The sequence below is a fragment of the Anolis sagrei genome, chromosome 10 (genome assembly GCF_037176765.1).
Source record: "Anolis sagrei isolate rAnoSag1 chromosome 10, rAnoSag1.mat, whole genome shotgun sequence".
Classification (NCBI taxonomy): Eukaryota; Metazoa; Chordata; class Lepidosauria; order Squamata; family Dactyloidae; genus Anolis; species Anolis sagrei.
Genome location: NC_090030.1, coordinates 15,094,542 through 15,114,627, shown reverse-complemented (window position 1 = coordinate 15,114,627; position 20,086 = coordinate 15,094,542). Strand labels below are relative to the sequence as shown.

The window sequence follows — 20,086 nt, the reverse complement described above, 5'->3', positions numbered from 1 at the left end:
TAAGGTTGTTAATGTTTCGTCCAGCCATTTTAGCTCCAGACTTGGATTCATTAATCCACGCATGTCACATGATGTGCTCTGCATACAAGTTGAATAGGTCGGGTGAGAATGGACAGCCCTGCCATACTCTTTTCCCAATCTTGAACCAGTTTGTGTCCATTTCTGGGCACCACAATTGAAATCACACTGTGTCCAATTCTGGGCACCACAATTAAAAGGAGATGCTGACAAGCTGGAATGTGTCCAGAGAAGGGCAATGATCAAGGGCCTGGAGAACAAGCCCTATGAGGAGCGGCTTGAAGAGCAGGGCATGTTTAGCCTTCAGAAGGGAAGGCTGAGAGGAAACATGATGAGGGCCATAGATCAAGATGTGAGGGGAAGTCATAGGGAGGAGGGAGCAGCCTTATTTTCTGCTGCCCTGGAGACTAGGTGGAGGATTTGTTTGGTCACGTTAGATAAGCTAAATGGCTACTGTAGTTTCATACGAGTCTTCCAATCAGTCATTGCCACTAGTAAATTGCTTACAGACAGGCCTTTGTTCATGGCAAGTCTTACTTTGTAAGTAATCATTCTTTGCATGGCTAGTGGCCACTAGAATTGCTCACAACAGAACATTTCATGACTGTCTCAGACCAGGAGGTGACAAAGCCTTCTCGATTGTGGTCAAAATATATATCCTGAGATCTTATAAAATCTTCTCTGAACATTCAGAGAAGAACCACCTAATGCAGGGGTCTCCAAACAAAAGTTCACAGGCCAGATGCGTCCCTCCGAGGTCATTAAAACATCTCCACCCTAAACTTTAGACTTGGAGTCACCCTAAGTTTGAAATGACTTGAAGACACACCACAACAACTGTCCTAATTAAGGTATTGTTGGGCTTTCATGGCCAGAATCACTGGGCTGTTGTAGGTTTTTTGGGCTGTATGGCCATATTCTAGAAGCATTCTTTCCTGACGTTTTGCCTGCATCTATGACAGGCATCCTCAGAGGTTGTGAGGACTTCACAACCTCTGAGGATGCCTGCCATAGATGCAGGTGAAACATCAGGAGAGAATGCTTCTGGAACATGGCCATGCAGCATGAAAAACCTACAACAATCTAATCCTTATTAACTTACAAATGGCTCCTAGTTAAGAAGAGACCCACCCCCAGAAGGGAATTCATTCCTGAAAGAGTTATTATCATGGGGTGAGCATCAGAGGGTGATTCTCCCCATTACTTCCTCTTCATCCTGGAAAGAAGTGATGAGTGAAGTGCCATAAGCAGGGTTCCATCCTGGGCCCAGTGCTTAGACTTAGAGGAAGGGTTAGAAGGTATGATCATTGAATTTGCAGATGACACCAAATTGGGTGGGATAGCTAATATTCCAGAAGACAGGAGCAGAATTCAAAATGATCTTAACAGATTGGAGAGATAAATGGCCAAAACTGACCAAAGGAAGTTCAACAGGGATGAATGCAAGATACTCCACTTAGGCAGAAAAAAACGAACCCCAAAGATACAGACAGGGTAAACGATGCCTGCCTTGATAGCAGCACGTGTGAAAAAGATCTTGGAGTGCTTGTGGACAGGAAGGTGAACATGAGCCAACAATCTCATGCATCAGCTCAAAAAGCCAATGGGATTTTGACCTGCATCTATAGGAGTCTAGTGTCTAGATCCAGGGAAGTCCTGCTACCTATGCTCTATTCTGCCTTGGTCAGACCAAACCTGAAATCACACTGTGAAAAATTCTGGGCACCGCAATTGAAGGGAGATGTTGACAAGCTGGGGTGTGTTCAGAGGCAGGTGACTGAAATGATCAAGGGTCTGGAGAACAAGCCCTATGAGGAATGACTTAAAGAGCTGGGCATGTTTAGCCTTCAGGACATGGAACAATGGCTTCAAACTACAGGAAAGAAAGGAGACTCCACCTGAACATTAGGAAGAACTTCCTATCTGTGAGCGCGAGCTGTTCAGCAGTGGAACTCTCTGCCCTAGAGTGTGGTGGAGGCTCTTTCTTTAGAATCTTTTAAGCAGAAGCTAGATGGCCATCTGTCGGGGGTGATTTGAATGCAATTTTCCTGCTTCTTGGCCGGGGGTTGGACTGGATGGCCCACGAGGTCTCTTCCAACTCTTTGATTCTATTTATTTATTTATATTTCTTTCCTGCCTTTCTCGAGCCCGAAGACGACTCAAGGCGGTTTCTATGATTCTATGATTCTAAGTATCTCCACTGAATCCTTGTTTCCACAACAAGTTTTTCAAAATCCAATTCTCACAGAGACGGAAAGTGAGGTGAAGCAGGGGCACAGACTGCAAAACAAACCCCACAGGGGTGTTAACCCTATGCGATCCAAAGCTAAAATATCTATATTTTTTGTGGAGTTACACTGAAAAATGTACCTGTTCTGACTTATACACAAATTCGACTTAAGGACAAATCTACAGAACCCATTATGTTAATTATTTGGGTACTGCCTGTACTAGTGACATTGTGTGGCTCTTTGTTTTTGAAATACCGAGCGGAAGGACATTCATTGCCACAGGTCACAGAGGGCCAAGCTGACATCTATCAGACCAAACTGGGCACATCTTGTGCCAAATGGGTTTTCCTCTGCAAGGTGCAGGATGACTTTTTGTTGTTGTTGCAAGGAGCCATCTCTTGCTCCACCTCAGTACAAGCAACTCTTTGGGAGCTCAATCTCAGTTTAATGCAAAACCAAACCAAATATTTTTTTTTCATGTCAGGAGCAACTTGAGAAACCACAAGTCGCTTCCGGTGTGAGAGAATTGGCCATTTGCAAGGACATTGCCCAGGCATGTAGCCGGGGGGGGGGGGGGGGGGCTCGAGGGGCTTCAGCCCCTCCCGAAATTCTCATGATGGTTCGCGAAAAGGCCTTACTGGTGCATTATTTAGGCTGTTATGTTTATTCATATCATAATCACAATACTCAATATATCCCATATGCATGGGGGTATTGGGGTAATGATACAAAAGGTTTGCTAGGCTAGACCCTCTTTCACTCAGACTCAGCCCCCCCGAAACTCAGCCCCCCCCTGAAAACCCCCTGAAAAAAAATTCAGCCCCCCCCCCCCCCTCGAAACGAAATCCTGGCTACGGGCCTGACATTGCCCATAGGATGCCTGGATGTTTTACCATCCTTTGGGAGGCATCTCTCATGTCTCCGCATGAAAAGCTGGAGCTGACAGACGGGAGCTCAACACACTCCCCTAATTTGAACTGCTGACCTTTCAGTCAACAGTCCTGCTGGCACAAGAGTTTAACCCATTGCTCCATCGGCTGCTCCGTCAACTGGTTTGAGAGCTAGCTTTGGAACAGTGTTGCTGTGGGGTGAATGAAGTTATTTTATTACACTCACAGATCAGGAGTTTGCAACGTTAAAACATTAAAATCAGAGGTTTTTGAAACATTAAAAGCTGAAGTTTGACACATTAAAAGTCTGAGATATACAACCAAATTTGCAAACTTCTGGTCTGTGACAGCAATAAATAAATTCAGTGTTGCTGCCCTTACAAATGGCTTGGCAACCATTATTGGTCCAAAATAGGGTAGGTAGAGAACGGTTTGCTCTGAGCAGATGTGATATACTTTATCAGCTATCCATTTCTGCCCCCAGATTTAAAATGCTGGCATGGCCTTTAAGGGATGCCCTCGCCAGTCTGTACTTACGTGAACCTTGAAGTCCTCTTCTTGGCTGCCTTGGTTGCCAGACAGTTAGCTTTGGGCTGATATAGCCAGGAAAGAGTATTCTGGGCTGTCTATTCCTTAGACATCAATCTCTAAGTGGCCTTCTATGCCAAATGAAGTGAGATGAGACCAAGCATACCTGGCTTTTGAACAATAGTCTGCAACTATAAAATGATAAAATAATAGAGTTGGAAGACACCACATGGGCCAATCCCTTCCTGCCTTGCAGGAAAAGCACAATCAAAGCACCACCAACAGATGGCCATTCAGCCTCTGTTTAAAAGCCTCCAAGGAAGAAGTTTACACCAGACTTTGAGGCAGAGAGTTCCACTGCTTAACAGATCTTATGCTCAGGAAGGTCTTCCTAATGTTCAGGTGGAATCTCCTTTCCTGTTGTTTGAACCCATTGCTCTGATTCCAACCTGGGAGTTGGGACCCCCGTGGGGAGTTGTGACAGAGTGTCAGAGAGGTTGACAAAGACCATCAGAATACACAGTATTTTCTGTTGGTCATGGGGGTTCTGTGTGGGAAGTTTGGGCCAGTCCTATCGTTTGTGAGGTTTAGAATGCTCTTTGATTGTAGGTGAACTATAAATCCCAGCAACTCCCAAATGTCAAGGTCTGTTTTTCCCAAACTTCACCAGTGTTCACATTTGGGCTTATTGAGTATTCATTCATGCCAAGTTTGGTCCAGATCCATCATTGTCTGAGTCCACATTACTCTATGGATGTAGGTGAACTACAACTCCAAACTCAAGATCAATGCCCACTAAACCTTTCCAATATTTTCTGTTGGTCGTGGGAGTTCTGTGTGCCAAGTTTGGTTTAATTCAATTGTTGGTGGAGTTCAGAATCCTCTTCGATTGTAGGTGAACTATAAATCCCAGCAACTCCCAAATGTCAAGGTCTATTTTTCCCAAACTTCACCAGTGTTCACATTTGGGCTTATTGAGTATTCATTCATGCCAAGTTTGGTCCAGATCCATCATTGTCTGAGTCCACATTACTCAGGTGAACTACAACTCCAAACTCAAGATCAATGCCCACTAAACCCTTCCAGTATTTTCTGTTGGTCATGGGAGTTCTGTGTGCCAAGTTTGGTTTAATTCAATTGTTGGTGGAGTTCAGAATCCTCTTCGATTGTAGGTGAACTATACACCTCAGCAACTACAACTCCCAAATGACAAAATCAATCCCTCCCCCCAACCAATATTCAAATTTGGGCTTATTGGGTATTTGTTCCTAATTTGATCCAGTGAATGAAAATACATCCTACATATCAGATATTTACATTATTTATTTATTTATTTACGACATTTATATGCCACCCTTCTCACCCCGAAGGGGACTCAGAGCGGCTTACAAGATATATACACATACAATATATTATATAATTAGCATAGTACAATATCAGTATTAAATATAACTATTAGGGCTGGGCGGTTTCGTTCGTTAATTTCGTAATTCATTATTAATTCGTTATTTTTTGATAACGAAGCGATATTGAACCATTAAAATCGAAATGAATTTTTAAAATTTATTTTGTAATTGTTTCGTAATTGTTTCGTAATTGTTTCGTTATTATTTCGTTATTATTTCCGCATGTCTGGTGCAACTTTTATAGTTGTTGTTTGTTTTATCAGTGATAAAAAAATAAATTATCACACCAACAGTCAACAACAGAGGGAGAGGGAAGCTTCAGAAGTTCCCCCTGTCCCATTTGGAGGCTTTTTTAGCATATTGCACAATCGTGTCCGCCATTAACGAATCGATTCGTTATTGTTTCGAAATTATTTCATAATTTCCGAAATTTCGTAAATATCGAACTTTTTTAAAGAAAAATTTCGGAATTCTTTTAAATAACGAAACATAAAAACCGCCTAAAAACGAATCGAGTTTAGAAACAAATTTTTCCGTGGTTGGACAGCCCTAATAACTATATTGTATTATACCATTATATTGTAATATTATTAGTAACATTACATGTCATATAAAATATATAATATTGTATTATTATTAGTAGTATTATATTGTATTACATTATAATATTATAAATATTTTATGCATATAAAATATATTATATTATATTATATTATTAGCTTATTATTATAGTAAGGTAAAGGTTTTCCCCTGATATGAAGTCCAGTTGTGTCCGACTCTGGGGTGTGGTACTCATCTCCATTTCTAAGCCGAGGAGCTAGCATTGTCCGTAGACACCTCCAAGGTCATGTGGCTGGCATGATTTTTTTTCCTCTTTTCAGAACTCCATTTGCAGCAAGCTGAGGACAAAAGGGGGGGAAAGTTTACACTTTCTGGGACAGTTGAAAAGAATGGAGAAAATTGGGTTGTTGTAGGTTTTTTGGACTGTATGGCTATGTTCTAGAAGCAGGCATGTAGCTGGGGGGGCTTGAGGGGCTTCACCCCCCCCCCAAATTCTCATGGTGGTTCACAAAAAGGCCTTACTGGTGCATTATTTAAACTGTTATGTTTATTCATATCATGATCTGATCACCATACTCAATATATCCCATATGCATGGGGGTATTGGGGTAATGATACAAAAGGTTTGCTAGGGTAGACCCTCTTTCACTCAGACTCAGCCCTCCCCCCGAAACTCAGCCCCCCGACCCCCCCCCCGAAACAGCCCCCCCAAAACCCCCCCTGAAAAAAATTCAGCCCCCCCCTGAAACGAAATCATGGCTATGGGCCTGTCTAGAAGCATTCTCTCCTGACGTTTCTCCTGCATCTATGGCAAGCATCCTCAGAGGTTGTGAGGTTGGAGAAAATTAATCAAAGTAGCACAATTGTAGGCTATGTAAAAGAGGGTCCACATCCTTGTTCCAGACCTTTTCCCCAGTCTGTTGCAAATCGTCCTGCAATTTTTGCCCACCTTGAAGGCAGGCTTTGCTCCTAATTAATTGCAAATTAAGAGGCCTGTTCTCCTTTGCCCAAAGTGGAAGTGATACTCAAAAATACACCCTACCCCACACTCCCTCCCTGGATCTCAGGACCTTTGGGCTGCTTCATGGCAGTTCATTATTGGATTGCAAAGGCAGGACTAGAGCTGGGAGGGAAATGGAGAGGAGGGGAAGGCAGGCCAGCGAAAGGCAGAGCCCAGCGCTAATGGATCTCGGAAATAGCTCCAAGCTCTCCCTTCCCTTTGTTAGCTTGACAAGGAAGCTTGGAACCAAGGAGGATTCTTGGCTCCAAAATTAGCTGCTTTGCCTTGAAAATAAAACGAAAACGGTGCAAAGGAGATCGCTCAGATCCAGAGGTCAAAAACCAAATTAAAAAAAAACTAGGGGAAATTTGAACTTTCCAAGAAAAGAAAAAACCTTGCAAGACAAGGATGAAAATAACATTATTGTATTGTCGAAGGCTTTCATGGCTGGAATCACTAGGTTCTTGTAGGTTTTTTCGGGCTATAGGGCCATGTTCTAGAGGCATTTGTCCTGACGTTTCGCCTGCATCTATGGCAAGCATCCTCAGAGGTAGTGAGGATGCTTGCCATAGATGCAGGCGAAACGTCAGGAGAAATGCCTCTAGAACATGGCCCTATAGCCCGAAAAAACCTACAAGAACCTAATAACATTATTGTTTTTGGGCCACTTCCACTGACTATATTATCACAAGAGTCAAAAGCGCATAGCCGCCTTTCGGCCCATCTGAACTTCTGCAAGACATAATATTCTGCTATGTGTTGAGAACCAGAAGTGATGTTTGGGCCAATCCCACATTTCTGTTGTTCCTCCCTGTTTCAGAACTGCGGCTACAAACAACTTGGACATTGGATTGCTGTGAGTTTTCCAGGCTGTCTGGCCATGTTCCAGAAGCATTCTCTCCTGATGTTTCACCCACATCTATGGCAGGCATCCTCAGAGATTGTAAACCCTGTTGGAAACTAGGCCTCAGCTGCCCTGAGTCCCCTTGGGAAGAGGTAGAGGGATATAAATAAATTATTATTATTATTATTATTATTATTATTATTATTATTATTAAGTGGGATATATATATTTGTGGAATGTCCAGGGTGGGAGAAAGAACTCTTGTCTGTTGGAGGCTTGTGTGAATACTGCCATTGGCCACCTTGATTATTATTGAATGGTCTTGCAGATTTAAAGCCTGGCTGATTGCTGCCTAGGGTATCCTTTGTTGGGAGGTGTTAGCTGGCCCTGATAGATTTTTTTTTGTCTGAAATTCCCCTGTTTTTTTTTTAAAACCACTGAGCTGCTGAACTAGCCGACCTCCATTTCTAATCTGAAGAGCTGGCATTGTCCATAGACACCTTCAAGATCATGTGGCTGGCATGACTGCATGGAGTGCTGTTACCTTGCTGCAAAAGCAAAAGGTACCTATTGATCTACTCACATTTCCATGTTTTCGAACTGCTAGGTTGGGAGAAGCTGGGCCTAACAGTGGGAGCTCACCCGCTCCCCGGATTCAAACTGCTGGCCTTTCGGTCTCCAAGTTCTGCAGCTTAGCGGTCTAATCCACTTTGCTACTGGGGGCTCCAAAACTGTTTTATTATATTAGTATTACTCTATTACAATATTGAGAAGCCTCTCACAGGAAGGTAAAATATCCAGGCGTCCCCTGGGCACCGTCCTTGAAGATGGCCAATTCTCTCACACCAAAGAGTCACCAAACTGCAAGATGAGCTCCTGTCTGTCAGCTCCAGCTTCCCATACGGGGGTATGAGAGAAGCCTCCCACAGGATGGTACAACATCCCGGCCTCACCTGGGCAACATCCTTGCAGACGGCCAATTCTCTCACACCAAAGAGTCACCAAATTGCAGCGTGAGCTCCTGTCTGTCAGCTCTAGCATCCCATACGGGGGTATGAGAGAAGCCTCCCACAGGATGGTGCAACATCTGGGCCTCCCCTGAGCAACATCCTTGCAGACGAATTCTCTCACACCAAAGAGTCACCAGCATCCCATGCAGGGACATGAGAGAAGCCTCCCACAGGACAGTACAACATCCAGGCTTCCACTGGGCAACGTCCTTGCAGACAGCCAATTCTCTCACACCAAAGAGTCACCAAATTGCAGGGTGATGAGCTCCCGTCTGTCAGCACCAGCTTCCCATGTGGGGGCATGAGAGAAGCTTTCCACAGGATGGTACAACATCCGGGCCTCCCCTGAGCAACGTCCTTGCAGACAGCCAATTCTCTCATACCAAAGAGTCATTAAACTGCATGGTGATGAGCTCCCATCTGTCAGCACCAGCTTCCCATGCGGGGACATGAGAGAAGCCTCCCACAGGTTGATAACACATCTGGGCTTCTCCTGGGCAACGTCGTTGCAGACGGCCAATTCTCACATCAGTTTCTCAAGTCGCTCCTGACACACACACACACCAAACTCTCAGGATCCCATAGCCTTGAGTGGGACCAAACCGCGTTAATTCCACAGTGTGGGAGCCTCACTTTTCATCCCCCCCCCCTCCACATGGCTTGTGCTGTGGGGTCCCTTTGGGGCCGTCTAATGGGCCGACTCTGTTTCAGCCAAGTGACGCCACTTGGGCAGCATTAAGAGCTCCGGGAAGGGGAAGGGGAAGGGAGGGGGGAGAGAAGAAGGAGAGTCAAGTCAAGCGGTGGGCGTGGCTACCAGGGTTCTGTCCCCGCCCACTCCGGCGCTTCCTCCATTCACAAGCCGGCAAAGGCGGGCGCGCTCCATTCACAAAAAAATAGCCAAAGAGAAAGCCGTCCCCAGGAGGCGGGTTCGAGGCTGGCTTGGTGCTCAAGCTTTGGCTTTCTCTGTCTGTCGGAGGAGCAGCTCTGGGATGGATGGATAGGTGGATGGATGGAGCCCATAGCCAAGCAGCCCCATTGATGGCCAGCCTGGAAGGGACATCCAGGTGAGTGAGTGAGTGGGAAAGATCTGGAGAAAAGGAGATCTCTGCTTTGGTTGCTCCATTCTTCTCCCTCTCCTCTTTCCTTGGAGTCTTGGGATTTGTAGTGTGGCCAGGAAGAGGGATAGAAGGCTTCTCTTTTGTGGGGAATTGCTCAGTTCTCTTCCTTCCAAGGAAAGGACGAGAGGCGCGTCTGCACTTTAGAATTGACACACTTCTGCACTACTTTGACATTCCTAACTCCTGTTTTTTGCATTTCCAAGAGGTCTTTTTTCCCTTTCCTGCCAAATGAGTGGCTCTTCCAGGATTCAGTTGCCTTGGGAGTCCCGGCAATTCAAAGCGGTGTCAAACTGCATTAATTCCCCAGTGTGGACGCAACTCTGGGAGCCCAACCAGGGGCAACACTTTCCCAAACGCTCAGCAAGGACTTCAATATAGACTTGAGCCTTTGTGGAACCGGATTTCAAATAAGCCGACTTGTAGTTTTTGCAAGGTTTCCTCGATTGTGTTCTTTCCTCCATCCTCTTCTTGTTAGATAGATAAATTTTATTTTTATTATATTATATTATTATATTATAGATAAATAAATTTTATTATTATTTTATTATATTATTGTTTTATTATTTTGTAGATAGATACATTTTATTATTATTCTTTTATTTTATTATATTATTATATTGTAGATAGATACATTTTATTATTTTTTATTATATTAGTATATTAGAGATAGATACATTTTATTATTTTTTATTATATTAGTATATTAGCGATAGATACATGTTATTATTATTTTATTATATTAGTATATTATAGATAGATAATATTTATTATTTTATTATATTATTATATAATAGATAGATGGATTTTATTATTATTTTATTATATTATTATATTAGAGATAGATATATTTTATTATTATTTTATTATATTATTATAGATAAATTTTATTATTATTTTATTGTATTGTTATATCATAGATAGATAAATTTTATTATTGTTTTATTATATTATTAAATTATAGATAGATACATTTTATTATTATTGTATTGTATTGTTATTATTAGAGATAGATACATTTTATTATTATTTTATTATATTATAGATATATAAATTTTATCATTATTTTATTGTATTGTTATATTAGAGATAGATACATTTTATTATTTTATTATATTATTATATAATAGATAGATACATTTTATTATTATTTTATTATATTATTACATTAGAGATAGATACATTTTATTATTATTTTATTGTATTGTTATATTAGAGATAGATACGTTTTATTATTATTTTATTATATTATAGATAGATACATTTTATTATTTTATTATATTATTATATAATAGATAGATGAATTTTATTATTATTTTATTATATTATTATATTATAGATACATTTTATTATTATTATTTTATTGTATTGTTATATTATAGATAGATACATTTTATTATTTTATTATATGATATTAGAGATAGATACATTTTATTATTATTTTATTATATTCTTATATTGTAGATAGATATATTTTATTATTATTTTATTATATTATTATAGATAGATACATTTTATTATTATTTTATTATATTATTATATTAGAGATAGATAGATACATTTTATTATTATTTTATTATATTATAGATAGATCAATTTTATTATTATTTTATTGTATTGTTATATTAGAGATAGATATATTTTATTATTATTTTATTTTATTATTATATTATAGATAGATACATTTTATTATTTTTTATTATTTTATTATTAAAGACCATAATATACCGTAGCATACAAGTTATACAGGCAACTTGCAATGGTTGGCTAGCTGGGCATCCCAAATCTTTGCTGATCTCTCTCTTGGCCACTGATCCAGATCTTCCTTCTCTCCTCCACATGGCTGTGTGGCAAGCCAGGAGAAGGCTTTCCCTTCTCAATCAGTCTATTTGCCAGCTTCTTCTCTTCTCTCTCTTCTCCCTTTGTGCAACTAAATGGAGTCCTTGTGTGGGTTTCTTGAAAGAGTGGACACTACAGCCTCGTGGATCATAGTTATCGAAAGAGCAGACAGTATTATTAGCTAATGGAAATCATGTTGAAAGGCGGTATAGTATATAATACTAATAGTCTAATATATTGGTGGTATATTATATGTATTGTAGTATAATAATATAGTACAATATAGTTATTTATAATAATGTAATAATAGTATATTAGTATAGTATAATATGATAATATATAATAATATAAGAATAGTATAATAATTTAGGACAATATAATAATATATGATAAAATAATTAAATAATATAATAATATATTGGTGGTATATTATGTGTATTGTAGTATAATATAGTACAATATAATAATTGATAATATAATAATCGTATATTAGTATAGCATAGTATGATAATATATAATAATATAATAATTTAGGACAATATAATAATATATAATAAAATAATGAAATAATATAATAATATATTGGTGGTATATTATGTGTATTGTAGTATAATATAGTACAATATAATAATTGATAATATAATAATCGTATATTAGTATAGCATAGTATGATAATATATAATAATATAATAATTTAGGACAATATAATAATATATAATAAAATAATGAAATAATATAATAATATATTGGTGGTATATTATGTGTATTGTAGTATAATATAGTACAATATAATAATTTATAATATAATAATCGTATATTAGTATAGTATAGTATGATAATATATAATAATATAATAATTTAGGACAATATAATAATATATAATGAAATAATGAAATAATATAATAATATATTGGTGGTATATTATGTGTATTGTAGTATAATATAGTACAATATAATAATTTATAATATAATAATCGCATATTAGTATAGCATAGTATGATAATATATAATAATATAATAATTTAGGACAATATAATAATATATAATAAAATAATGAAATAATATAATAATATATTGGTGGTATATTATGTGTATTGTAGTATAATATAGTACAATATAATAATTGATAATATAATAATCGTATATTAGTATAGCATAGTATGATAATATATAATAATATAATAATTTAGGACAATATAATAATATATAATAAAATAATGAAATAATATAATAATATATTGGTGGTATATTATGTGTATTGTAGTATAATATAGTACAATATAATAATTGATAATATAATAATCGTATATTAGTATAGCATAGTATGATAATATATAATAATATAATAATTTAGGACAATATAATAATATATAATAAAATAATGAAATAATATAATAATATATTGGTGGTATATTATATGTATTGTAGTATAATATAGTACAATATAATAATTGATAATATAATAATCGTATATTAGTATAGTATAGTATGATAATATATAATAATATAATAATTTAGGACAATATAATAATATATAATAAAATAATGACATAATATAATAATATATTGGTGGTATATTATGTGTATTGTAGTATAATATAGTACAATATAATAATTTATAATATAATAATCGTATATTAGTATAGCATAGTATGATAATATATAATAATATAATATAATAATATAAGAATAACATATTAGTATAGTAAAGTATAATAATATATAATATAAGAATATAAGAATAGTATAATAATATAACACAATATAGTAATATGTAATAAAATAATAAAATAATATAATAATAGCACAATAAAATAGGACAATATAATAATATATAATAATATAATATAATAACAAGGAGTAGACAATACAGCCTTGTGGATCATAGTTATTGAAAGAGCGGATAGTATTGGGGATAATAGGTGTTATGGTGTTGTTACCTAATGGAAATCATGTTGAAAGGCTGTATATTACAGAATCCTAATAATCTAATATACTATATTATATGTGTTGTGGTATAGTAATAATATAGTACAATATAATAATGTAATAATTATATGTTATATATTATATATAATATGACTAATAATATTGCAGTATAGTAGTATAGTACAATATAATAATATATAATACTAATATTATGCTATGCTAATAATATAAAATATATTATATATGCATACTAGCCTGGGAACCGGGCATTGCCCGGGTTATGTGAAAAAGTCAATTTTTTCATTGTACAAAATGCATAAGGTTGTGGGTGAACTACAGCTCACATCATGCCAGGTTAACCCTGAAAAACTCAATCAATACCTAAAGTTTGTTATGTTGTGCAAGTTTGCTCTAAATGCATCCCTAGTGGGATTCAGTGTGCTCTCTGGCTGTAGCGTAAACTACAACTCCCACTATGGTGAGTCAGTCCCCTCAAACCCCTCCAGGAGATTGAGTTAGTCATTAGGGTTCTGTGTGCCAAGTTTGGTCCAGGTCCAGCATCACTAGAGGTCACTGTTTCTCTGGTTGTGGGTGAACTACAACTCCCAGAAAGGAAGGTCAGTTCCTTCCAAATCCCTCCAGTAATCAAATTTTGCCGTATTAGGAATGTGTGCCAAGTTTGGTCCAGGTCCAGTATCTGTGGAGGTCACTGTTTCTCTGGTTGTGGGTGAACTACAACTCCCAGAAAGGAAGGTCAGTTCCTTCCAAACCCCTCAGGTAATCAAATTTTGCCATATTAGGTATGAGTACCAAGTTTGGTCCAGGCCCATCAGTGTTTGGGTCCACAGTGCTTTCTGGATGTAGGTGAACTACAACTCCCCCAAATCAAAGTGAATTTTCCCCAAAGACCTCCAGTATTTTTCTTGATCATGGGAGTTTTGTGTGCCAAGATAGTTCCAGGTCCATCACTGGTGGGTTTCAGAGTGCTCTTAGACTGCAGGTGAACTATACATCCCAGTATCTACAACTCCTATACATCATGGTGAATTCTCCCCAAACTTCTCTAGTATGTTCCATTGCTGATCAATTCCTCTGTTTGATGTGTGCCATAGAAAAGAATAGGAAAGGATTAAGGGAGAGGCAGTGGGCAGGGTCATGCAAATCCCACACCAATAGAGAGAGTCAGAAACACTGGGATGTCTGTGGTGGAGGAAACACATATGAGAAAGCCTGTATGAAAGCCTTCTCTTGGGTGGTGGGTAGGATTGTGTTTGTAGAGGACATTGGCAAGGTTCTTGGACATGTTCATGGCACTCGCTATAACCTGCAATGTCATTGGAGGGAGGGCCATTGGTGTCTCCTGAGTAGTGGGAGATATAGCTGTTTGTGGAGACAAGAGCTTGTCTGTGTAAGTAGACACCCCAGCCACATACACACATACATAATTTCACTTTTATTATGTGTATAGATAGAAGACAATATTAATAATAATATTGTAATATAATACAATACAATACTAACAATAATACAACATAATATAAATAAAATAAAATAATATTGTCATATAATAATACTAATATATTAATTATAATTACTCCTGATAATATATAATGATAATTCTGTTTTATTCTTGTATATTTGAAGTTGTAATTGTGAGCCACTTTGAATCTTTGTATGGAGTGATAAAGCGGGATATAAATAACTAAATAAATAATGTTTCTGGATATGAGGGCAAACAGTAGCTGGAAGGCACCTCTTTGCTTGCAGTGTTGAATATTAATTGGTATTAATAATACTGGAACTAGACAACTAGTGGTTCTTGTTGGACTTCAGCCCCTGAGTCCCCTCAGGGAGATAGGGCGAGTTATAAATACAGTATATTATTATTATTATTATTATTATTATTATTATTATTATTATTACTATTATTAGCCCTTAGGTGTACTGGGATATATAATCCAATTGTATCTGAAGGGCCTTGAATTGCATTCCCTATGGACCTGATTATGCAATAATCTCTTTTACAGTATTGTTGAAGGCTTTCATGGCCGGAATCACTGGGTTGTTGTAGGTTTTTTTGGGCTATATGGCCATGGTCTAGAGGCATTCTCTCCTGACGTTTCGCCTGCATCTATGGCAAGCATCCTCACAACCTCTGAAGACATCTAATCACCTCTCAACAAAAGATTGCTCAAGGCACTTCCAAGCTATCAAGATGGTCAGTTGAAACATTCACACCTAGCTCTAGCAGACAAGAGTCCTTTGGCCCACCCTGGTCTCTCCACAGATATATAAACCCCTTTTCCTAGTTCCAAGAGACCTCACTGCCTCTGAGGATGCTTGCCATAGATGCAGGCGAAACGTCAGGAGAGAATGCCTCTAGACCATGGCCATATAGCCCGAAAAAACCTACAACAACCCAGTCTCTTTTACTATTTTCCCCATGAATTAAGGGCCTCTATTTTTCTAGACCGGCAAATGTGACCTTGGCAAGTGTTGAATGCCCTAAAAAATGAGAACTAATTGGTGAACTCTGTTTGGGTATTGATTTGGGATAAATTGGGATAGAAATAAGAAAACTTTGTAACAAAATTTGAAACATAATATCTGTTCCCGGTTTCAAAGTGTTATTTCCTGTTTAGTTGTGTGGTCCTGACTTTGAAAGTACGGTAGTTGTTCTACTCCAGAAACTTTGTTTTTGTGCCTGCCACAAACTAGGTTGGATTGGTTGAGATATTCACTGACAAGCTAGAGCAAAATGTGCTTCAGGGTGTCCCTCCTGCAAAAGCAAAGTTCCAGCAAGTGTCTCTGTAGAGCTAAGAAAACTATTTCTTGATTTAAGTCGTTGACGTGCTGGCTGATACCCAAACAAGGGATGAGCTGGAGATGTCACTGCTTTGGTCCTTTCACTATTGGCTGCTACTTCCCGGCGGATGTCAGGTGGTGCAATACCGGCTAAGCAGTGTAATTTCTCCAGTGGTGTGGGGCGCAGACACCCTGTGATAATGCGGCATGTCTCATTAAGAGCCACATCCACTCTTTTAGTGTGGTGAGATGTGTTCCACACTGGGCATGCATACTCAGCAGCAGAGTAGCATAGCGCTAGGGCAGATGTCTTCACTGTGTCTGGTTGTGATCCCCAGGTTGTGCCAGTCAGCTTTCATATGATATTGTTTCTAGCGCCCACTTTTTGCTTGATGTTCAGGCAGCGCTTCTTGTAGGTCAGAGCACGGTCCAGAGTGACTCCCAGGTATTTGGGGAAAAGGCTGCTGTAATCTCCTTCAAAGCCTGAAGTGGTGGATGGAGAAATGGATGCAGTGGATAGACCTGCCATGAGGGCTATTAACTAGGTTGCAAACAGTTAGGGCCCTTCCTCACAACCATATAATCCAGAATATCAAGGCAGAAAATCCCACAGTATCTGCTTTGAACTGGATTATAAGAGCACACTGCCATATATTCCAGTTCAAAGCAGAAAATCTGGGATTGTCAAATTGCTATGTGTACTAACAACATAGATGTAGTAATTTTTAATGTGTAATTTTATTCAAGAAAATAGTAATAATAATAATAATAATTGTTATTTACCTCTCTTCACTTCTCAAGGACAACATAGGTAAAATGCATACACATAAACCCATGAAAACGAATATGCTTTAAAAATAGAGATCAAAACACATTAAAATAAGGCAGTATATCAATAAAATATACTGTATATACCCAAGTATAAGCCTAGTTTTTCAACCCTTGTTTTAGGCTGAAAAAGTCTTCCTTGGCTTATACTTGAGTCAAAGTTATTTATTATTTTAACTCTGTCATTATTATTATTATTACTATTATTATTATTATTATTATTATTATTGCATTGGAGCCCCCAGTGGCACAGTAGGTTAAACCCCTGTGCTGGCAGGACTGAAGACCGACAGGTCACAGGTTCAAATCCGGGGAGAGGCGGATGAGGTCCCTCTATCAGCTCCAGCTCCTCATGAGGGGACAAGAGAGAAGCCTCGCACAAGGATGATAAGAACATCAAATCATCCGGGCATCCCCTGGGCAATGTCCTTGCAGACAGCCAATTCTCTCACACCAGAAGCGACTTGCAGTTTCTCAGGTCACTCCTGACACGACCAAAAAAATAAATAAATTATTGCATTTATTATTTTACTCTATTTGTTATTATTATAGTTATCATTTTACTTTATTATTATTCATTTATTATTTTATTTTATAAGTGTTATCATTAAATTTATTATTTTACTCTATGATTGTTATTATTCCATTTATTATTTCACTATAATATTATTATTATTATTATTCCATTTATTATTTTACTGTCTTTATTATTATTGGAAGGATACGTAAGCACATTTACATTGAAGAAGGTTAGGGCACTCTTATCTTAAATTACAATTTTATATAAATATTCAAAAACATGTAACTTACTGATGCCTCAATTAATGTAATTTTATTGGTATCTATTTTCATTTTGAAATGTACCAGTAGCTTCTGAATTTCTCACCTTCGGCTTATACTTGAGTCAATTCATTTTCCCAGTTTTTGTAGTAAAATTAAGTGGCTCGGCTTATATTCGGGTCAGCTTATACTCGAGTATATACGGTAATAGAAAACCAAACAGATTTTAGTCCCCCCCCCCCATCAATCTCTCTCTCCCCCCATCTCTCTCTTTTCCAGGCTGCATGGCCATGTTCCAGAAGCATTCTCTTCTGATGTTTTGCCCACATCTATAGCAGGCATCCTCAGACCTCACAACCTCCGAGGTTGCCTGCCATACATGTGGGTGAAATATCAGGAGAGAATGCTTCTGGAACATGGCATTACAGCCTGGAAAACTCACAGCAACCCATCAATTCTGGCCATGAACACCTTTGTCAACACACATATATGTATATGAACTCTTCTACTACATTCCACTTACTACATGCCTTCTGGAAATAGCAGATCATCAATGCAAAGACAAAACACAACAGCACACACAAATGCACAGAAAAACAAAATGTAACAAAAAGGCCAGTCACTCAAAATCTGGTGGACCTTTATCTCTTGTTAGTCCAGTACTTGTTTTAAATGATGTGATATAGTCACACTTTGGTTTTTGGTAACCTATTTATTCATTAATCCTACAATTGACAAATGCTGTTGTCATTGGGTGCATCTGCACTGTAGAATTAATGCAGTTTAGCACCACTTTACTTGCAGTGGCTCCATGCTATGTAGTCCTGGGAGTTGCAGTTTAGTGAGGCATCTGCACTCTTTGACAGACGAAATCTGAAGGCTTTGCAAAGCTAGAGCTCCCATGATTCCATAATATTGACCCATGGAGGTTCAAATGGTGTTAAACTGCATTAATTCTGCAGTGTAGATGCACCCATTTCTTGCAAGAAAGCAATAAACAAACCCCAGTTTTCTACATGTAGGGTTTTTAATCTGTATTACCAACATTAGTAGTGCTAGGTTCTTCTAACAGCCCTGCGAGGTAGGCAAGAGGCATGACCTCATGTTGCAGAGGACTGTTGAGACAAAGGAAAGGTTTGCCTTGAATGCATGCAAAGGGGGCCTGTTTACTCGGAAGAAAGTCCAGCCGCCTTCTTTGGAGCTTGCTCCTATTAAATATGCATGGGCTTATAGCACCGGAGAGATGGTGACTGAGACAAGATTTGATTGAGAGCTTTTCAGCGTGTAGTTAGTGCTCTTAGCTGGGGCTACACTGACATTCATTGATCCGGAGCTGCAAATGCAATCGAGATCAAAAGTATCCCAATTCTTTTTTTTCCACTGGGCCACACCCTTTTAGATGGAACCAAGACGGGAAGCAAAAGGTGTTCTCAAGAAAGAAAAATGCTCATCTTGTTGACTCTGGAAGGCCATAGGATTTGTAAAAACCATTCAATATATTACGAAGGGGAAAATATGTTGTTCTATTTATTCCTGCCTCCTATCCAGGGATGCATCTACACTACGGTTGGAGAATTGGCTGTGAACACCTTTTACTGTTCTATTCTGACATTTTGAAAGTGGGAGCTGTGTTAGAGTGCATTTACACTGTTAAATTAATACAGTTTGATACCACTTCAATTCTCTGGAGTCACTGACGTTGTAGTCATCTGGGGAGGCCCTGGTCTCGATCCCACCTGTGTCACAAATACATTTGGCAGGGACGAGAGACAGGGCCTTCTCAGTGGTGGCCCCTTGGCTATGGAACGTCCTTCCCAGAGATATTAGGTCGGCCCCTTTTCTGTTAGCATTTTGTAGGAAGGTTAAAACCTGGTTGTTTGAGCAGGCATTTGAAAAGGCAGTGTCACAAATACTGGAACATGGAACAACTGGATGCCGAGCTTGGGTCTTGATTTTAACTAAGAGACACCATGAGTTATGAAGTATTGACTTTGTATTGTATTGTCGAAGGCTTTCATGGCTGGAATCACTGGGTTGTTGTAGGTTTTTCCGGGCTATATGGCCATGTTCTGGAGGCAATTCTTCTCCTGACGTTTCGCCTGCATCTATGGCAAGCATCCTCAGAGGTAGTGAGGTCTGTTGGAAGTAGGAAAAATGGGGTTTATATATCTGTGGAATGACCAGGGTGAGACAAAGGACTTTTGTCTGCTGGGGCTAGCTGTGAATGTTTCAGCTGATCACCTTGATTAGCATTCAATGGCTTGGAAGTGCCTGGGGGGAATCCCTTGTTGAGAGTGATTTT

The 20,086-nt window shown here is 38.3% G+C and overlaps 1 protein-coding gene across 1 annotated transcript in view; it reads left to right on the top strand.

Moving 5' to 3' along the window:
* Positions 1-9,410: 9,410 nt before the first annotated feature.
* SPRY3 (sprouty RTK signaling antagonist 3) overlaps positions 9,411-20,086 on the top strand; it is a 32,619-nt gene continuing 21,943 nt past the window's right edge. Inside the window, exon 1 of the mRNA XM_060756249.2 lies at positions 9,411-9,552. The gene's annotated coding sequence lies outside the window, so the exon portion shown is untranslated. The remainder of the gene's footprint in view (positions 9,553-20,086) is intronic.